Source organism: Bufo bufo, chromosome 7 (genome assembly GCF_905171765.1).
Source record: "Bufo bufo chromosome 7, aBufBuf1.1, whole genome shotgun sequence".
Classification (NCBI taxonomy): domain Eukaryota; kingdom Metazoa; phylum Chordata; class Amphibia; order Anura; family Bufonidae; genus Bufo; species Bufo bufo.
The window spans coordinates 111,833,186-111,855,672 of NC_053395.1; the positions used below are offsets into that span (position 1 = coordinate 111,833,186).

The 22,487-nt window shown below is 43.6% G+C and overlaps 1 protein-coding gene across 5 annotated transcripts in view; it reads left to right on the forward strand.

Moving 5' to 3' along the window:
- Positions 1 to 22,487, forward strand: part of PMS1 (PMS1 homolog 1, mismatch repair system component) — a 581,602-nt gene that overhangs the window by 45,136 nt on the left and 513,979 nt on the right. The gene's annotated exons all lie outside the window — the stretch shown is intronic.

A 22,487-nucleotide genomic window follows, 5' to 3' on the forward strand; every position in this document is an offset into this window, starting at 1 on the left:
TGTGTCATTTTACATATACCCATGCTGGGTGAGATAAATATCTTGGTCAAATGCCAACTTTTTATAAAAAATGGGAAAAGTTGTCTTTTGCCGAGATATTTCTCACCCAGCATGAGTATATGTAAAAAGACACCCCAAAACACATTGCCCAACTTCTGCTGAATACGGCGATACCACATGTGTGACACTTTTTTGCAGCCTAGGTGGGCAAAGGGGCCCACATTCCAAAGAGCACCTTTAGGATTTCACAGGTCATTTACCTACTTACCACACATTAGGGCCCCTAGAATGCCAGGGCAGTATAACTACCCCACAAGTGACCCCATTTTGGAAAGAAGACACCCTTAAGGTATTCCGTGAGGGGCATGGAGAGTTCCTAGAATTTTTTTATTTTTTGTCACAAGTTAGCGGAAAATTATGATTTTTTTTTTTTTTCTTACAAAGTCTCATATTCCACTAACTTGTGACAAAAAATAAAAACTTCCATGAACTCACTATGCCCATCACGAAATACCTTGGGGTGTCTTCTTTCCAAAATGCGGTCACTTGTGGGGTAGTTATACTGCCCTGGCATTTTAGGGGCCCGAATGCGTGAGAAGTGGTTTGAAATCAAAATCTGTAAAAAATGGCCGGTGAAATCCGAAAGGTGCTCTTTGGAATGTGGGCCCCTTTGCCCACCTATGCTGCAAAAAAGTGTCACACATCTGGTATCACCGTACTCAGGAGAAGTTGGGCAATGTGTTTTGGGGTGTCTTTTTACATATACCCATGCTGGGTAGGGGTGCACCGAAATTCCGGCAGCCGAAAATATCGGCCGAAAATGCACCTAATCCACTTCGGCCGATATTGTTACATATTGGCCGAAAATATGGGGTGTGGGATTTGTCACCCACCATCTGCGGGCGGGCGCCGGGCGGGCGGTTTACTTTGTCACTGCATCTTTATTTTACCTTACAATCGTGAGGCTCCAGTAACTAACAACTCTGCAGGCAGAGCGGAGGCCGGCGTAACGTCACTTACTCACGTGACGCGACTGCTCCGCCTCCTTCATTCATAAAGTGGGCGGAGCAGGTGCGTGACGTGAGTAAGTGACGTTACGCCGCCCTCCGCTCTGCCTGCAGAGTTGTTACTGGAGCGTCACGATTGTAAGGTAAAATAAAGATGCAGTGAGTGATGCTGTGAGCAGCAGGGCCGGGGCTGTTATGGGTAGGGGGATCGGTCTATGGCACTGCTATGGGGAGGGGGGATCTGTGCACTGTTATGGGGAAAGGGATCTGTGCACTGTTATGGGGAAAGGGATCTGTGCACTGTTATGCCCATAACAGTGCACATATCCCCTTTCCATAACAGTGCACAGATCCCCCTCTCCATAACAGCGCCACCCACAGATCCCCCTCTCCATAACAGCGCCACCCACAGATCCCCCTCTCCATAACAGCGCCACCCACAGATCCCCCTCTCCATAACAGCGCCACCCACAGATTCCCCTCTCCATAACAGCGCCACCCACAGATTCCCCTCTCCATAACAGCGCCACCCACAGATCCCCCTCTCCATAACAGCGCCACCCACAGATCCCCCTCTCCATAACAGCGCCACCCACAGATCCCCCTCTCCATAACAGCGCCACCCACAGATCCCCCTCTCCATAACAGCGCCACCCACAGATCCCCCTCTCCATAAAAGCGCCACCCACAGATCCCCCTCTCCATAACAGCGCCACCCACAGATCCCCCTCTCCATAACAGCGCCACCCACAGATCCCCCTCTCCATAACAGCGCCACCCACAGATCCCCCTCTCCATAACAGCGCCACCCACAGATCCGCCTCTCCATAACAGCGCCACCCACAGATCCGCCTCTCCATAACAGCGCCACCCACAGATCCGCCTCTCCATAACAGCGCCACCCACAGATCCCCCTCTCCATAACAGCGCCACCCACAGATGAATTTCATTCATGAAAAAGAATTATTAATAAAATCATTAAAAAAAAAGTATTTTAAAAGTGTTTGGGCAAAAAGGCAGTTTCGGTTTTCGGTCAAGGGCATCCTGAATTTTCGGTTTCGGACCAGAATTTTCATTTCGGTGCACCCCTAATGCTGGGTGAGAGAAATATCTTGGCAAAAGACAACTTTTCCCATTTTTTTTTATACAAAGTTGGCATTTGACCGAGCAATGAAATACCACCAAATGAAAGCTCTATTAGTGAGAAGAAAAGGAGGTAAAATTCATTTGGGTGGTAAGTTGCATGACCGAGCAATAAACGGTGAAAGTAGTGTAGGTCAGAAGTGTAAAAAGTGGCCTGGTCATTAAGGGTATTTAGGTGGTTAAAGGGGATCAGACCCCCAAAAGTTGAAGTCCCCAAAGAATAAAGTTTTACAAAAAAAAATTAAGTTTCAAGTAAAAAAATAAAATAGAAATAAGCGTTTTTTCCCCAAAATATTGTACTTTTATATATTTTTTTAAATAGGGGAAAAAAAGAAAAGTAGACATATTAGACATCGGTATCGACCGGCTCTATAAAAATATCACATGACCTAACCCTTCAGATGAAAATAAAAACTGTGCTTTTTTCCCTTTCATCCTCCATGACGGCATACCATGAGAAATGACCCGCCTCCAACCAGGTAGGGACAGGAAGAATAAATTTGACCCTCCTTCAGCTCCTCCTCAGTGTCTTCCTGTCGCTCCAGGTGGAGACTGATTATCCTTATGGCACTTGCTGTGAGGCCGCTTATCTGTGTAAGGCAGGCAGAGGTGTGATAAGAAGATGGAATGCCTTCCACATGAGGGAAGCAGGCAGCACCCGTGCCCTAGTTGGGTATTTGAGGTGCTGGTAAGCGTTGGAGATCTCTGTTCCTTACTCGCTCTGCGCGTCTGGCCCGGAGGTCCATGTGCGGACCGGTCACTCAGGGTGTCCCTCCGGTCATGTTCAAGATCCTCATCGCAGTCCGATACTTTTGGCGCTTGCAATGACGTCACCGGAAGTCTGATGCGGTCCACTTGCGTTCCAAGAGGTACTTCCGATCTGTCAAATGCACGTTAAGGGGGCCGAGCTAAAATTGGCATGCAGGATCAAGGCGGATGTTGCCCGCTGATCTGAGGTCTGAGGTAAAATGGCCAAACATGTCTGAGCCTGGTACAGTCCAAATGGAGACCTCCCAGGGGCTGACTATTGTAAGTTACTGAAAGTCTCTTGGGGAAATGCTGTATATTTTTACTTATGCTAACTAGAGTTGTTGCGATACCAAATTTTGGATTCGATTTCGATACCATAAAAAAGTATTGCGATACTCGATATCATTCGATACAACGCGAAAAATTAAACAAAAAAATCCACATGCATTCCGCATTTTAAAAAAATGGCGAATTGCAGAGGTTTATAAAAAAAAAATCTGTTCCGGTGTTCTCAGTATATATAATAATTTTTTTTTTATATTTAAATAGTTTGGACTTTTCTGACGTGGCGATATGTATATTTATTTATTTATTGTTTATAAATGTGAAATTGGGAAAGGGGGTGATTTATACTAGGGGTGGGCGATATGGCCTAAAATCTATATTGCGATATCATTTTAAGCATGTGCGATATATATCGCAATATATTGTTTTCTATATTTGGGGAGGGGGTGTTTTAAACTTTTTTTTTTTTTTTTTTTACTTTTTATTTAATAACTATTAGCCTCCTTAAGGGCTAGAACCCTTGTCATATTCACCCTAATAGATCTCTACTAGGGTGAATAGGACTTTACACTCTCCCTGCTGCCCTGTGCTTTGTGCACACAACAGCAGGGAGCTGACCATGGCAGCCAGCCTCTGATCAGCCCCCCCAGCCTCTGATCCGCCCCCCATCCTCTCCCTCTTATCAGCCCCCTCTGGTAACTCAAACCCACCCCTCCCTCCCCAGTATTAATCATTGGTGGAAGTGGCCACAGGGTCCCCCTCCCCCCCATCATTGGTGGCAGTGGGCAGTTCCGATCGGTTACCATGGCAGCCAGGAGTCACGCTACTGAAGTCCTGGCTGCCATGGTATGTTAGTGAGCAGCATTATACTCACGTGCGCCGTGGCCGCCGGACGCTCCTTCTCATAGGTCTGTGCAGTGCATTGATAATGCTATAAGGATTAGCAATTCGCCGCACAGACAGAAGAAGGGGCGGCCACGTCGCACGTGAGTATAATGCTGCTCACTAACATACCATGGCAGCCAGGACTTCAGTAGCGTGACTCCTGGCTGCCATGGTAACCGATCGGAACTGCCCACTGCCACCAATGCAGACAAACATTCCCGGCACCCGACCTCTGACAGGACGCTGTGATCTGCGTGATTAACCCCTCAACTGAGGGGTTAATTGCGGCGGATCGCAGCGTGCAGTTATAGGGGCCGGGATATTGCCGGCACATTCATTGGTGGCGCAGTGGCCACAGTCCCTCCTCCTACTCTGTTCTCATTGGTGGTCAGTGGCAGCCACGCACAGTGGGGAGGGAGGGACTCCCTCCTTCTCCACTGTGCCGGCTCAGGAGAACATGGTGCGCGTCAAGAGCGCGATCATATCGCGGTCTGGCGATATGCACAAAATCCATATCGTGGCACAAATGTATATTGCATATCGCCTGTATCGCCTATATTATACTTAATATATATATTTTTTTAACACTTTTTATTTAATAACGATTTTCCCCCTTAGGGGCTAGAACCTGGGATCTTTCATCCCTTGTCCTATTCACCCTGATAGAGATCTATCAGGGTGAATAGGACCTCACACTGTCCCTGCTGCTCTGTGCTCTGTGCACACAGCAGCAGGGAGCCTACTATGGCAGCCAGGGCTTCAGTAGCATCCTGGCTGCCATGGTAACCGATCGGAGCCCCAGGATTACACTGCTGGGGCTCCGATCAGAAGCTGCCACTGCCACCAATGAGAATGGGAGAGGACCATGTGGCCACTGCCACCAATGGTTTTAATTTAATACTGGGAGGTTGAGAGGGGCGGGCGCACTGTGCCACCAATAATTTTAATGGGGTGGGTGGTGGGGGGGAGCACTGCACCACCAATGACAATTAACCCTTAATACAGGAGACGGGTACTGGCAGCAGATCAGCGGAAGTTAACCCCTCAGGTGCGGCACCTGAGGGGTTAACCGCTTCTGATCGCAGCTCCCTGTCAGAGGCATAGTGCCGGCTATGCGATTCTGCTGCCGGCACCTGCCTCCTGTATTGTGTTAAAGACTACCTTATATGGTCCAGACTTTAAGTAGCAGGCTACACAGAGCGGGACCCAGAGATGTGTTACTTACTATTATCCCTGGGTGCCGCTCCGTTCGCCCTCCGTGCACCATTACTGTGTCCTGCTCCGTATGCTAATTACTATCGGAGCAATGGGGAGGAGACATCAACTTCTCTAGTGGGTGTTCCTTCTCGCTGCGCTGCGATTGGACAGCGCCGACAGCAGCGCGCTCATGTTCAGAGATTCTAGACTGCGCAGCAGCGCAGCCCAGCCCAGTATATAAAAAATGTAAATCCCGGTATCGTATCGATACCTGGACAAAAGTATCGATTAGGTATCAAAATGTCGATAACCGCAACAACCCTAATGCTAACCTCCTTGTATCTGTCTCCCTCTCTTCCTGTGTGCATGTAGAGTGATAAGGATGGGGCTCAGAGAGCTAAACCTAGTCCAAAAATTAAGAAATGTGTTATGTTCAGTAAAATTACATGATTCTTATACTAAAAACTCTGAAAAAAATGTACTACAAACATGGCGAAGGATCTGGTTCCTTGTATTAGAGAGGAATTAAGGGACGTAATCGGGGAAGAAATGCGGGCAGCCCTTTCTGAAAATCCTATGCCTACCGCTAGTACATCTGCATCAAAGCATCGGGAACCTAAATTAGGTTACTCCAGTTAATCGTCCTCAGAGTCAGAACAAGACTCAGATTCCAATAGCCTTGTCTCTTTTTTGATTTCTCTGGATCTGATTCAGAATTTAAAAGTTTTCTCTTCTCCTCTGAGGATACAAAGGAGTTAATCAAAGCTGTCATTGCGACCATGGATCTCTCGGATGAAAAGGTCCAGTGGTCCATCCAAGATCAGATGTTTAGTGGACTAGAACAAAGGAATAAGAGTTTTTCCAGTTCACAAAAATATGCAGGAGTTAATATTAAGGGAATGGAAGACTCCGGATAGGAAGTTATTTATTCCAAAAACGATGAGACGTCTCCTTCCATTTTGTGATGAAGATGAGGCGTTGTTTACGTCCTGACCTAAAGTAGATGTATCCTTATCAAAATTAGTCAAGGGGGAAAATGCCCTTCCATTAGTATAGCATGTAGCGGAGCTGTGTGTGTACAGGGTGCATGCAGTAGTGTAGCATATAGCAGAGCAGGAAGTCTGGTAGGGACTCGGTGACACAGTCTCTGACTCATTCGATTCTGTTAACTAATAAACTCTCAGACGATTCTCTGAGTCCCTGCAATAACTATACATTGTAATTACATCACAGTCTGCACCACTGCATTCGCTGCAGCAGAGCTGTGTTTGCTAGGAGCGAGTCCCTCTTGACCTTCGGGTCACTTGAGAGCCGACTCCGCAAGTGAACCGAAGATCCGATTCATGAATCGGTTCTTTTGAATGAACTGATTCGAATGAACCGATTCATGAAAAAGATCCGAACTTCCCATCTCTACGGGAAATGCTTCTCCAGAGTCCAGACACCCTCCGGCCTCCTCAGAGTTCGCCTGCCAGTAGTTTTAAAAGTTATAGGAACTGACCCTAGTAAGTGTATAAAGCTTAGTTAGAAGATTATAAGCAGCCCAAGTGGTCACAGACAGAAAGAAATAAAGGTGTAGTGTCTGTCTTCTATGGCCCTGGTCCTTCCCTTCCTGCCTGCAAGCTGCACATTGATCTCTAAAAGCAGGCATTAGGGCAAGAAGAAATATACATTACTGTATGATGGCCACAAGACTATTATACTGAGGAGGGAGGGGCTTCAAAAATTGTTGTCCTGACTCCTTACAGTATAACGTCCCCTTGTGACTGCCCCCATACCGTATAACGTCCCCTTGTGGCTGCCCCCATACCGTATAACGTCCCCTTGTGGCTGCCCCCATACCGTATAACGTCCCTTTGTGGCTGCCCCCATACCGTATAACGTCTCCTTGTGGCGGCCCCCATATCGTATAACGTCTCCTTGTGGCTGCCCCCATACCGTAAAACGTCTCCTTGTGGCGGTCCCCATACAGTATAATGTCTCCTTGGAATGTTATAGTTCTGTCTCCTGTGTGTGTGTGTGTGTGTGTGTGTGTGTGTGTGTGTGTGTGTGTGTGTATTTTATTGTTAAAATTCGTATCGGTAATTGGTATCGGTGAGTACTTAAATAAAAGTATCGGTACTCGTACTCAGTCTTAAAAAAATGGTATCGGGACATCCCTAAAAGGAAATTTCCCTTTCGGAGGGTCAAAAAAAGGTAGTTCCTTTCAGGCCAAAAGATCTAATGGAGAAGTAAAGTGGTCCAGAGGAAAATAAATAATCAAAAGACCGGAAACAGAGGCTTCTTGTTTAATTCCAAAAATTCTGAATCTTCCAAACAATGACGCCAGGCTACAGGTGGGAGGGAGATTTAAGTTTTTCACAAAAGAATGGGAAGAGATTACCGTAAACCCTATGGTTCTAAATATTGTATCAAGAGATTACGATATTTCCTTCTGTCTAACTCTTCCCATGGATGTTTTCAAAGTAACCCATTTTCAAAGATCGGCGGTTTTACAAGAAAAATTGGAAGAAGGGATTCAGAATCTGTTGGATCAAAAAGCTATTGTCTCGGTTCCTCTCTTACAACAAAAAAAGGGTTATTACTCAACAGTCTTTTTAGTGAAAAAACCAAATGGGGGATATCGTCTGATAATAAACTTGAAGAGCTTGAACAGATTCATAAAATACGACAAATTCTAAATGGAAACCAGAAGATCCACCATAAATCTGTTAAAAGAAGGAGATTTTTGACATCAATAGATTTAAAAGAAGCGTGTTACCATATTCTGGTATGCGAAAAAGCTCAGAAATTCCTCTGCATAGCAGTCTTTCTGGGAAATGAGCTACACCATTTCCAGTTTCAATTTTTTCCCTTTGGGATCACCTCTGCTCTGAGGGTATTTACCAAGGTAATGCTAGAGGTAGTGGCTCACTTAAAGAGGACCTTTCACCTGTATAAACGATGTTAACTGAGTATGCTGCCATATAGAGCGGCGCCCGGGGATCTCACTGCACTTACTATTATCCCCGGGCGCCGCTCCGTTCTCCCGTTATAGGCTCCAGTACCTTTTGCTTCTTAAGTTATAGTAGGCGGGTCTTCCCTTGTCCTGTGGGCGTCTCCTTCTCCTAGGCTGCAGCGCTGGCCAATCGCAGCGCACAGCTCACAGCCTGGGAGAAAAAAACCTCCCAGGCTGTGAGCTGTGCACTGCGATTGGCCAGCGCTGCAGCCTAGGAGAAGGAGACGCCCACAGGACAAGAGAAGACACCGCCTACTATAACTTAAAAAGCAAAGGTACCGGAGCCTATAACGGGAGAACGGAGCGGTGCCCGGGGATAATAGTAAGTGCAGTGAGATCCCCGGGCGCCGCTCTATATGGCAGCATACTCAGTTAACATCGTTTATACAGGTGAAAGGTCCTCTTTAAGAAGGAGGAACATTTTAATAATTCCCTACTTGGACGATCTGTTAATTGCAGGAAGCTCAAAAAGAGTCCTAGAAAACAATCTGTTCATAACCTGTCAGACGCTATATCAGACAGGCTGGATAATAAACTGGAAAAAAATCTATTTTTAGGGGTCCCTCTAGATTCAACTTTTCAGAAGACTTTTCTTCCAACCCAGTGATAGAGATAAGCGAGAAAGTCTAAAAATTTCAGTCAGTCAGTATGCACAATCAGGGAGGCTATGAAGCTATTAGGCTCTATAATCTCATGCATCCCAGCAGTAAAATTGGCCCAGTTCCACACCCTGATTCTCCAGCAATGGTTATTAGGGTGTTGGAACAGAAGTCAGGACTCGTTAGAGGAGACAATTCAGATTCCCTTACGAGTAAGTCAGTCCTTACAGTGGTGGAAAAATCCAGACCATCTGATGAGGGGGTTTCTTGAAATCCCGAACATCTGCAGGTCATTACCACAGATGCGAGCCTTTGGGGATGGGGAGCGCATTGCTCTCATCTCTTTCCAAGGACAATGGTCCGAGGATCAGATGTCTCTCTCTTCAAATCAGAGGAAATTGTCTGCGGTTTGGGAAGCTATAAAGGCATTGTCCCATTACATAGAGGGGAAAGACATTCAAGTAAGGACGGACAACACGACTGTTTTTGCCTATCTAAACCATCAATGGGGAACAAGTGTAGGTCTAAGTCTATTAACAGTAAAAATATTATCCTGGGCAGAAGTTCACTCAAGATAATCATCGGCAGTGCACCTAAAAGGATCCCTAAATACAAAGGCAGACTTCTTAAGCATAAATTCACTGCGGTCAACAGAATGGAGCCTAGTGGATCTGAGCAGAAAACACACACAAAAAAAAAAGCATTTTCCCTTAACCCCTTCGACTGGAACATAGGAGTAGACTCGCTGCCACAAAAGTGGGACTTTCACCTGGTGTACACCTTTTCTTCTCTTCAGTTAGTTCCTAGGGTGCTAAAGATCCGCCTAGACAAGGCCCTGAAGACAGACTGGACTCTGCGACAACAGATCCTATCATCCCAAAGTGGAAAGGTTACATCTGGCAGCTTGGAACCTGAGAGGGTGACATTAAGGTCAAAGGGCTTATCGGACGCCATAATTGACACCATGGTGGCTAGCAGGAAAGAAGTTACTTCTAAGGCTCCATTCACACGTCCGCAACGTGTTTTGTGGATGCACAAAACACGGAAAGCGGCAATGTGCGTTCCGCATTTTGCAGACCGCACATTGCCGTTACTAATAGAATATGCCGGTTCTTGTCCCCAATTGCGACAAGAATAGGACTTGCTCTATTTTTTTGGGGAGCGGAATTGCGGACCCGGAAGTGCGGGTCCGCAATTCCGTGTCTGGGCAGCACATCGTGATGCCCCATAGAAATTAATGGGTCCGAAATTCTGTTCCGCAAAATGCGGATCGAAATTGCGGACGTGTGAATGGACCCTACGATTTACTCTAAAATCTGGAGAAGGTTCTGTAGTTGGTGTACTCAATCGGGGAACTCTTCAGAGATTTTCCATCAAGGCAGTTTTGGGATTCTTACAAACAGGATTTGAGAAAGGGTTGCGTCCAAATACCTTAAGAGTCCATATATCAGCATTAAGTTCGGTGTTTGATAAAAAAAATTGCGGACCACCCATGGGTTATCCTGTTTTTGAAAGGGACAGATAGATTAAGATCCTTCTTAAGACCTACAGTTCCTTCCTGGGATCTTAATTTATTCTCTCAAGTCTGCCAATTCCCCACTTTGAACCTCTTTCAGAAGCCTTGCTGAAGTATGTTTCTCTGAAAACCCTATTGTTAGTAGCAATTACCTCAGCACGTAGAGTAAGCGAGATCCAAGCTCTAAAAATAGTAGAACCATTTTGCATAGTTTTCCTGGAAAGGATTGTTTTTAGATTGGATAATTCTTTCCTTCCTAAAGGAGAAAATTATTATGCCATCATTTTGTTCAGATCCAAAATCAGAAGTGGAAGAGAAGTTTCACAGACTGGACGCACGTAGGGCTATCTTGTTCTACCTAGAGACCACGAAGCCTTTCAGGAAAAACTGATTACTTGTTTGTACAATTCAGTGGGGCACATAAAGGTCATAATGCTACAAAGAATTCCTTGTCCAGATAGATAAAAATGGCCATATTGGAATCCTATAGGTCCTTAGGGGTATCTCCAACAAAGTCTTTGACAACCCACTCTACAAGATCTGTCGCAACATCCTGGGCTGAAAGAGCAAGCACTTTGTTAAAGCAGATCTGTAGGGCAGCGACGTGGTCAAGCCCTCACACGTTTACAGGAGCTTTCCTTTGGTAGAAAGGTATTGCAGGCCATAGTCCCTCCCTAAATAAAAATTAATCTGTTATATCTCATGGTATGCCGTCATGGAGAATGAAAGGGAAAAACCATATTACTTACCAGAAATTTCCTTTTCATGAATCCTCCATGACGGTATGGGTCCCCCCCTCCAAAAAAATAAAATAAATGTATAGCTATATAGGTGGAGGTATGTGTTGGTATGAATAAAAAAAAAAGAGGAAAAGACTCTCTAGGCTGTCAGTCCAGAAAGACACTGAGGAGGGTCATATTTATTCTTCCTGTCCCTACCTGGTTGGAGGTGGTTCATCTCTCATGGTATGCCGTCATGGAGGATTCATGAAAAGTAAATTACCGGTAAGTAATATGGTGTTTTGTCACCTTAAATCACTAAAAGTGCAACACCAAGCGATCAAAAAGACGTATGCCCCCCAAAATAGTGCCAATCTAACCGTCCCCTCATCCCACAAATAATGAGCCCCTACCTAAGACAATCACCTAAAAAATAAAACTGCTCTGGCTCTGAGACCATGGAGACACTTTTGTTTTAAAAAGATATTATTGTGTAAAACTTAAATAAATAAAGACATATTAGGTATCGTCACGTCCGTAAGAACCTGCTGTATAAAAATATCACATTACCTAACCCCTCAGGTGAACACCATAAAAAAAAGTGTAAAAAAAGCAATTTTTTTGTCCCCTTACATCACAAAAAGTGCAATACCAAGTGATCAAGAAGTCATATGCACCCTAAAATAGTACCAATCAAACCATAATCTCATACCCCCAAAAATGAGCCCCTATATAAGACAGTCGTCCAAAAAATTTAAAAACTGCGGCTTTCAGAATATGGAGACACAAAAAAAATTATTCTTGTCAAAAATGCTTTATTATGTAAAACTGATACAAACAACCAGTCATATTTGGTATTGTCGCATCCGTTACAACCTGCGCTATAAAAAAATAGCACATGATCTAACCTGTCAGATGAACGTTGCCAAAACAGCTATTTTTTTACCTTGCCTCACAAACCGTATAATAGAGAGCAAGCAAAAATATGTACCCTAAAATAGTACCAACAAAACTGCCACCTTATCCCGTAGTTTCCAAAATGGGGTCACTTTTTTGGAGTTTCTACTCTAGGGGTGCATCGGGGTGGGGGGCTTCAAATGTGACATGGTGTCAAAACAACAGTCCAGCAAAATCTGCCTTCCAAAAACCATATTGCTTTCTTTTCCTAATGCACCCTGCCGTGTTCCCGTACAGCAATTTACGACCAAATATTGGGTGTTTTTGTAAACTACAGAATCAGGGCAATAAATATTGCGTTTTGTTTGGCTGTTAACCCTTGCCTTGTTACTGGAAAAAATTGATTTAAAATGGAAAATTTGCCAAACAAGTGAAATTCTGAAACTTAATCTCCATTTTCCATTAATTCTTGTGGAACACCTAAAGGGTTAACAAAGTTTGTAAAATCAGTTTTGAATACCTTGAGGGGTATTGTTTCTAAAATGGGGTCATTTTTGGGTGGTTTCTATTATGTAAGCCTCACAAAGTGTCTTCAGACCTGAACTGGTCTTTATAAAGTGGGTTTTGGATATTTTCTGAAAAACTTCAAGATTTGCTTCTAAACTTCTAACCCTTTTAACGTCCCCAAAAAATAAAATTACATTCACAAAATGATCCAAACATGAAGTAGACATGGGGAATGCAAAGTAAGAACTATTTTTGGAGGTATTAATATCTATTATAAAACTCCGCACAAAAAATTGAACTACGGCTCCTCCATATAGATAAATCAAAAATTCTTTATTCAATGTACGTTAGACATAAATTGTAACATATAAAATTGGCAGTAAGAAGACATATACTTAAGTGAGGAATAAAACCCTCGAGGGGGCTGAGGGGTCGGCACACAGGAGTACCCAGGATCCAATAAAAAGCCACACAGAGGACCATCAAAGAACATATAGCCCCTGGACATAAAGGTCCAATAAAAACGTTGGTAAACTGGATGTGGAAATTAAAAAGCAATGATAAATACCCCAAAGGTGGAGGTGGCTGAGGGATCGACGCGCACCTTTGGGGTATTTATCATTGCTTTTTGAACAAAGTCTTATGCACCCAAAAATTGTACTATTAGAAACTATAGCCCATCCCGCCAAAAATGAGCCCCCACATAGCTCAGTCAACAAAAAAAAAAAGGATATGGCTTTTAAAATCTATTTCAGCAAATTCCATGTTAGAAAATGCAGATGTCGCTCCTTTCCTTTTGAATTCTCCCGTCTGCCCATAAAGCAGCTTACGACCGTATTCAGGAGAAAATGGGTAACAAATTTTGGGGTGCATTTGCTCCTGTTATTCATTGTTAAAGTGAACAATTTGGCCTTAAAGAGGACCTTTCACCTATTCTTACTCTATGAACTAAGTATACAGCCATGTGGAGCGGCGCCCGGGGATCTCACTGCACTTACTATTATCCCCAGGCGCCGCTCCGTTCTCCTGCTATGCCCTCCGGTATCTCCGTTCCCTAAGTTATGGTAGGCGGAGTCTGCCCTAACGCTGGCCAATCGCATTGCAGAGCTCACAGCCTGGGAGAAAATAACCTCCCAGGCTGTGAGCTCTGCGCTGCGATTGGCCAGCGCTAGGGCAGACTCCGCCTACCATAACTTAGGGACTGGTATCTCCGCCTACTATAACTTAGGGAACGGAGATACCGGAGGGCATAGCGGCAGAACGGAGCGGCGCCTGGGGATAATAGTAAGTGCAGTGAGATCCCCGGGCGCCGCTCCACATGGCTGTATACTTAGTTCATAGGGTAAGAATAGGTGAAAGGTCCTCTTTAAGTGACTTTTTCTTGTAAAAAATATATTTTTTCATTTTCACAGCCAAGTGTTTCTAAATATTAAGTGTGAGGTCAAAGTGATCAGTAAACCCCTCAATGAGTTATTTGAGGGGTGTAGTTTCCAAAATGGGAAATTTTTCTACTGTAGGGGTGCCCTAGCGTGCCTTCAAATATGACATGACACCCAAAAAATGGGGTATCCTCTGAGCTTAGGTCCTAGGCCTCCAAAATGGACATTCCACGCCAGGGAGTCCTGACCAGGAGCAGCTAGTCTGGGGGAGCCTGTGAGTGGTGCTGGTCAAGTGCCAGTCTATATGGTGTGTTGGGGCTTGCTGCTTAATTGTAAGGGGCTTTGATTGCGAGCGCTGATGGCGCTTGATAAATTCAGTTTACCGGGAGCTCCTCAGGAAGACGTCCTCCATGCTCGGCAGCAAGCCCCCCCCCCCCCCCCCCCCCGGTTTCTAGAATGTTGGAGCTGCTGCCATACATCTTGGATTGGGATAGTGGATTCACTTAATGTCCTTCTTACTTAAACTGATTTACTTTTTTTAATGCTCTCCCGGTCGCACTTCTGGAAGTGGCTTCACTGTCCATACATTCCATTCTTTGGACACCGCCTGCGTCCCGACCCACTATTGCTAATCCCGTTCTTTGAGAACTCATCCCAGCTAATCTTCCCACACCCTCTTATCCTTCCAGGGCAAGATTTCCTGAGAAAACACAAATTACTGTCCACGGAAACCTTTTGTTATCTCCAGCTGAAACACTATCAATTCCCTCCTCAAAAATTCATCTGCCCCCTTGTCACTAACTGTGTTTAAGACTTGTCTCTGTTACCCTCGCGCTAGAAGCCTTATCTCAATCATTTATGCCAATCTAAACCATTACTGTCACATCACTCAACTATCCTATCTCTCCAAATGGGAGTCAGACTTGGGCTCTACACATAAGTGTCCAGAATACACTAATGCTAGAAACATTGTGTAAAGTGCTAATCCACTATATATATATATATATATATATATAGTATAGTACTTGAGCCCCTCCCGTATAGCACTTGTGGTACTGGCTACCCCCTACCTGTTTTAGGGGTTGCCCATCTCAAGGTGATGTATTACACATTTGGTGGGCTTACCTTCAAGTGAAAAGGCTTATGATTCACGTTTACAAACTCATTCACTCTGTGACTGGATAAAATATTTAGAAAGACCCCTGGAAAGCATTACTTAATAAACGGATCCCGAGAATTCCCCCACAAACACACGTCGATTGATATGATTTTTCTTCCTTGCCAGTAAACAGACTAACGGCAGCTTGGAAAAAAAATAACTAGATTTTTTGGGAGTTAAGCGCAGACTGAACTTTTATATGACTAATGAGAATCTAGCTTCTATTATTACATCATAAACGGTTCTTAGATATTTGGACTTCTTGGTGAGACTATTCTCACAAATGGTTCCCACAGATTTCTTCTGTCCACCTGTGACTCGCGTGTATGCCAGTCTGAGTTCCTGCTTGCTATTCTCTGTATTTACTCCCTGTGCTTGCTCCCCTGATTTTTCTAAGGCTACTTTCACACTGGCGTTTCACGGATCAGTTATAAGAATTTGAAAGACGGATGCAAACGGTGACCTTTTATGCGGATCCGTTATAACTGATCCGCTTGTAAAACGGATCCGTTAGTTGCATTTTAGCGTCCGTTCAGCAGATCCGTTTTTTCTGACAAAGGTGTAAAAAGGTGTGTCTCACATAGTCCCCCCACTTTGAAAAAGTATTAAAGCAGGTACACCTCCATTCAGGCTCGTTTTATTTTGGAAGCATGTTGCCTGCACACTTGCGTCTCCAATTGAGGTTTCAAATTCTGAAAGCGAGATTGAGAAGACGAGACCGGGAAAGAAGAAGACGTCGGTATTTGATACACCCTATAAGTTCCAAAAGGATGACCAGAGTTTTTTTTTCTGTACTTTATTTGGAGTTGCGTGTGAATCCCGAATATTTTTTCAATTATATGCGCATGATGGGTGAGAGTTATGACCAGCTCCTGCAGAGCATTACATCGACCATTGAAAGGCAGGATACCCGATACAGAAGGGCCATTTCACCATCAGAGCGGCTAATGGTGACAATAAGGTAAAAGTTTGTTTATTTTTAGATAGCGTTTTATATATTGTTCTTTTTATTAACTTTTTTTTTTTTTTTTGTTTATAAGGTTTCTTGCTACTGGAGAAAGCCTTACATCATTATATTACCAATATCATATTGGAATTTCGACACTTTGTGGAATAGTAAAGGATACTTGTCGTGCATTGTGGGGGATATTGCATGAAGACTTTTTCCCACATCCAACAACTGAACTGTGGCTTCAAATAGCGGACAAGTTTATTGAAACCAGCCAATTCCCTAATTGTGTAGGAGCCGTGGATGGAAAACATATAAGGATTGTCAAACCTTCAGCAAGTGGATCTGAATTTTTTAATTACAAAAAATATTTCTCCATTATCTTAATCCGCATCTGCAATCTCCATTATCGTTTTGTTGCAGTTGACATTGGAGCGTATGGGACGCCTCCTGTATTCCAAGCAATTTGGATTACCACCTCCAAGACCATTGCCAGGTACAGATGGACCTCCCATGCCATTTGTTGTAGTAGGGGACGAGGCGTTCCAAATGTGTGAGAATCTCCATAAAGCCATACTCCAGCCGTGACTTGAACTCTACAAAACGGATTTATAACTATAGACTGACAAGAGCTAGACGACTGGTGGAGTGCGCCATTGGGATTCTAGTTGCAAAATGGCGTATTCTCAACAAAGCCATTAACCTCAAAGTAGAAACCATAGACGATGTAGTGAAGGCTTGTGTAGTTCTACATAATTATCTTTTATCAGAGGAACCACTGCGTCTGGACTCGCAAGAGGCTGATTGTACACTTACTAGGATGCAAAATGTGTCATATCGCTCTACCCTCGCCGTTGCTAGAATGAGGGACCGTTTTTACTTTGTCTCTGAAGCAGGTAGAGGTAGAGAATTGTCAAAATATTTTGTAATAGTTTTTAAGGTTTCATTTTTTTTAAAATAAATATTCTTTAATTTATCACACCTGGTGTAATCATTTTTTTTTTTAGTTTACCAACAGAGGTTTAGTCATTATGGATAAAAACGTACTGTGTTCATCCATAGTGCTACCATGTGCTGGACTACGTCCATCTGTGCGCTGCAATCACCTGCACTATTGTACCTGCTGTAGCCCTGCCATAGTCGGTCAAACACCTATGACATGGCTAAAGCTAGGCGTCCACAGACTTCTTGTCTAGGTCTAGACTACGACATTTGTCGCGTGACATTGTGTTACAACAATGTCGCACAACAATTTTTATAATGATAATCTATGGTGTCGCACTGCTACATGCTGCGACTGCAACGCAACAGTGTCAAAAAATCCATCTCAGCATGTTGCATTGGGACACTATAGACTATCTTTATAATAATTATTGCGCAAAATTGGTGCAACCAAAAGTCGCAAAACAAATGTCTGTGTAGTTTTGTTGTATCTGTTGCGCTACTTTTTGTCGTCATGTATACCTAGCCGAATTAAAACACGGTTTGTCGGAATTCTCCGCCATGCAGTGTGTTTTTGTCAGCCCTTTCTATGTGTGATCAAACGCATGTCAAGTTGGAGCATTCCAGCATGAACTGCTGAGTTCTTTGGCTGGGAGCAGTTACCTAATCTGCTCTGAACCCGGTGAAAGACTGACAGCATTATGTTCATTTCCTTTCCCTTGTGGTAATGACGATAATTTCTGTGGCAGCATCATCTTTGCTAAAGAGCTAAATGAAATCATTTTTACTCTAGTAAATTCAATGGTAGATGATGCAGATTCACTTGTACCGTGAGTCCCAAAAGGGTTCATGTGGATTAGAACAAGATTGGCAGATGAACGTGCTTATAGCTTGTTCATGAGCCAATCGGCTAGAATCTGATCAATAAAGAGCTTTTTGAAAGCCCGTAATTGATCGTTCTCTCTCAATTTATTTTCTACCTTTGTTACTACAGGTGTGAGCAAAATAAATTTCCTAACAAAAAAATATTTTACACTATTTTTGTATTTTCCAGAAGAATTTTATGTAGTGGACATAGTGTATGAGATAGAATAAAAGAAAAAAATAAATCACACAGTATGTTAAATAATATAACATTTATTATAAACATAATGAATTTTTTTTTATAAAGAAAATAAATTACTCGAAAAAAAATAACTACAAATTAGAATAACGGTCAGGAGAGGTGGAGCGTTGAGGTGTGGACCGATGTGAACCTGCAGCAGTAGCCCCCCTGTCTTCTGTTGAGGAATGAAAACGATGAGCCGCAGGAAAGGATGCAGGATGAGTTCTGGGGGTGTGGAGAGTGGAAGGGTCTGCAGTTGATTGTTCCCGAGCATGGGAAGAAAAAGAAGAGTAGAAGAAAAAGAAGGCAGATTGTACACATGCTCGGGGGGTTGGGAAAGGGAAGGATGGTGGAAATGGGAAGGTTGACGGATCTGTGCATGTTGAAAAGAGTGGGATTGGGGGGTAGGTGGTGGATGGGGGGCGGTGCATGATTTCCCACGACCCGTTCGCCGTCAAATTTCGGAACTCATGCACCTGTTCAGGAATCATTTGATCCATTCGGGGGACATAAGTTAGCAGGTAATGCTCGTTCTCAGAGAGTTGACGTGCCGACTCCGCCCCCTCCACTCAGCGTGCCAAGTCTTCCAAAGCTCGACATAGTTCATCTGCAAAACCTTCTAGAGCATCGGAAACTATCTCTACAAGGTCCCCATATTCCTCCCGACTGCTCCTACCGGATCTCCTGCTATTCAGCGTAGCTCTCACATTTTGTCGCCAAGTAGAGAGCGTACGCTGAAAAGAGGGACCCGGTAGGGGACCAGGATTGACCCGAACCGGTGAATGAGGACAGGAGGGCTGGTGGTGGCGGCCGGTTCAGGGTCCGCTTCAATAGAGGGTTTAGGCTCCCGAGTGCTGCTGGCAGTTCTGTGGAGAGTAAAAATATAAGGCCTTGTATTAATACAGTATATGACATTGTCTACTTCATAATGTAGATGGCTGCATCAGAGAAAGGTGTCGATACTTTGGAGATAGTTCAGAGAAGAGCTACTAAATTATTACATGGATTACAGGATAATAATTACCAGGAAAGATTAAAGGACCTTAATGTATAGCTTGGAAGAAAGACGAGACAGAGGGGATATGATAGAAACTTTTAAATACATAAAGGGAATCAACAAGGTAAAAGAGGAGAGAATATTTTAGAAAAACTGCTACTTGAGGACATGGTTTAAAATTAGAGGGACAAAGATTTAAAAGTAATATAAGGAAGTATTACTTTACTGAGAGAGTAGTGGATGCATGGAATAGCCTTCCTGCAGAAGTGGTAGCTGCAAATACAGTGAAGGCGTTTAAGCATGCATGGGATAGGCATAAGGCCATCCTTCATATAAGATAGGGCCAGGGGCTATCCATAGTACTCAGTATATTGGGCAGACTAGATGGGCCAAATGGTTCTTATCTGCCGACACATTCTATGTTTCTATGTTACTATAGGTCAGAGATTCCTTTTTCTAAATAATTATTTTACAGCAGGAAGTCTTGATCTATTGCAGGGATGGCCAACCTGTGGCTCTACAGCTGTTGCAACACTACAACTCCCAACTTCTTAAGCTATCAGCCTACAGCAGGGCATGGTGGGAATTGTATTTTTACAACAGCTGGAGATCAACAGGTTGGCCAGACCGGATCTATTGTCTCTTATGACTGTAGGAGGCAGAATGAGATAAATGAGTCAGAGATTCCTTTGTCTCACAAATCCTTTTACAGACTGAAGTCTAGATCTATTGACCCTTCTGACCGTAGGAGGCTGAATGAGATAAAGGTATAAGAGATTCCTTTGTCTCAAACAACCCTTTGCAGACACAGGGTGAAGAAAGAAAAATCATTTTTAAATAAAAAATATATATATTTGCCTTCTAAGTGCCAGCGTTCTACCTAGGAACCCCAGGGCCGCATTATAACAATATTGCGTCCCTGAGTTTGCTCTGGAAATACTTGGGGCCTGAACTTCCTTATTGTAGTCTCTCTTGAAGCGGTCCCGCATTGACCGCCACCGAGTGGTAACCTTGTCCACTGTTGAAAAAAATAAAATAAATGGATAATATATTTATATTATTGTTGACTAGGTTTAACATTATACATGAGTTATAGCTGTACTTACCACATTCTTTCTGATCCGCCACAGATAGATCCTCCCAGTCACTAAACAAACATTCGGCCATCTCTCTCCAGAGCCGCTGGGTCAGATGGTGGTCAGCATGGTGGCGGTCGGTGTGGTCCCATAATGCGGGACGCGCCTCCACCAGCTGGATAAGGAGTTTGTTGTCGCTGGTACGGATAACGAATTCCCTATTTTCCCCGCTGGAAACTCTGAAACCCTTGAAGCAAAAAAAGAAAAAGATACATTATATAATGTACGAATAAAAAATTCTTTAATAAACAAGTCTTTGATACTTACACGTCCCCGACTGCCACGGCCTCTCCCACGGACTCTGGAGGGGACTGGGGGATCCCGCCTGGCGGATCTAGTAGAAGTTTCCTTAAACAATAAAAAAAATATGGTTAAAACATGAAATTTTGGGTAAAATATATATATATATATATATATATATATATATATATATATAGAAATATACTTACTTGATGCAGGTTCTGGTCCATATTATCTCCACCTCCCCTCGATGAATCAGAGCCCCTTGAAGTCTGGGTCCTTGCTGGTGAGGCCACTGGCGTGACAGCGGAGCTGGTCGATGATGAAGACTATAAAAATCAGAATATTTATTAAAAATGAATGTTATTCGAAAATTAAAAATGCAAATTGTTGCATATACTAGGTTTATCCCGATAATATATATTGTGAAGAATGCAAATTTTGAGAGAAAAAAAGACTAGGTTCAAAAAGGAGATAGTACTGTATGGTGAGTTGGGCCACAATGAGACATTATACGTTATGGGGGCCACAAGGTGACATTATACTGTATGGGGGCCACAAGGTGACTTTATACTGTATGGGGGCCACAAGGTGACATTATATGTTATAGGGGCCACAAGGTAACATTATGCTGTCTGGGGGCCACATGGTGACCTTATACTAGATGGGGGACACAAGGTGACATTATACTAGATGGGGGCCACAAGGTGACATTATACTAGATGGGGGTACACAGGGAGACATTGGTGGATGGTGCCAAGTTGACATTATACTGCATGGGTGACATAATAAGGAGACATTGATATAGCATGCTGTCATGCTGGTACCCTTGCATGTACTTACCATTTCTTGAATTCTGCGCCTTCTGGGTGGCCTTGGTATGGTGACTTTTTGGGATTCAGACATCTGTAGAGATATATTGCAAAAGTTTGTTTTAACATGTGAAACAACGTAATTGACATATATATCCCACATTTTTTTACTTAATTTTTAAAAGTTTTTGATTTTGTTCAAATCGAATGATCTTTATACTCGTAGTTGCTAAAAAAAAAAGAAACCTCATTCTATTATAAACATACATGAAATGTTTTGGATTTACAAAACTCTGTGACGTCTGCCCACCCCCGTTGCCTGCATTGCATTGCCATCTGCCTCCACCTGTATCATCGGCCCCCATTCCGTGCTAGATTTGACCCACTACACACGTGCAATAATATGCACCCTATTTAATGACCTAGGCAAAGTACTTCGGTCACACCCATAATTTCCATCAACCAAAAATCCTAGCCATCTCTAGCCAACCCCCCACCCCATAAACTTGCAATAATCAGCACCCTTTTCAATATCCGAACAAATAATAACACTCCTGCGCTCGTCAACACCTGTAGCTCTATCACTGCCCTATTTGCTCCACAACACACGTGCAATAATTTTGCCCCTATTGAATGACCAAACCAACGTGCGTATAACTTCACGCACACAATTTGCATCATCCATACTGCTGAACCATCTGACCAAACACAACCCCCCTCGCCATTTGACTATCGGACACCTATTACATGACCGCACCAAAATTTCGGAAATAACCACACACACACACAAAACCCCAAGCCCACCATCTGCAACACTGCTCTTGAATATGACCACTGACATCTTTCAGACCCATGCTTAATGAACAAAACCAACCACCATGCCATTGCACCCACACCACTTCGCTGACGTCTGCAAAAACACACCCATGCAAGTGCCATTATATGCCCACATGATAGATAGAAAGATTGCATGAAAATGTAAAGAAAGAAAGAAAAATAGAGCGAGAGACAGAAGTTTCATGTCCATACCTGTTGGTAAACTTGGGCTTCCAAGATGGCCGCTGGGTTTGCAGGGGGCAGAGAAATGCGGGGGGAGGTTTAATTTATTCTGAGCATGCTCAAATATTAAATGTAAAAGGATCCGCTTCAGACGGATCCGTCTCCATTGACTTAAATTGTTAGTTCAGACGGATTCGTTTGGCTGCGCTTCATCATGCGGACACCAAAAGGCTGCAAGCAGCGTTTTGGTGTCTGCCTCCAGAGCG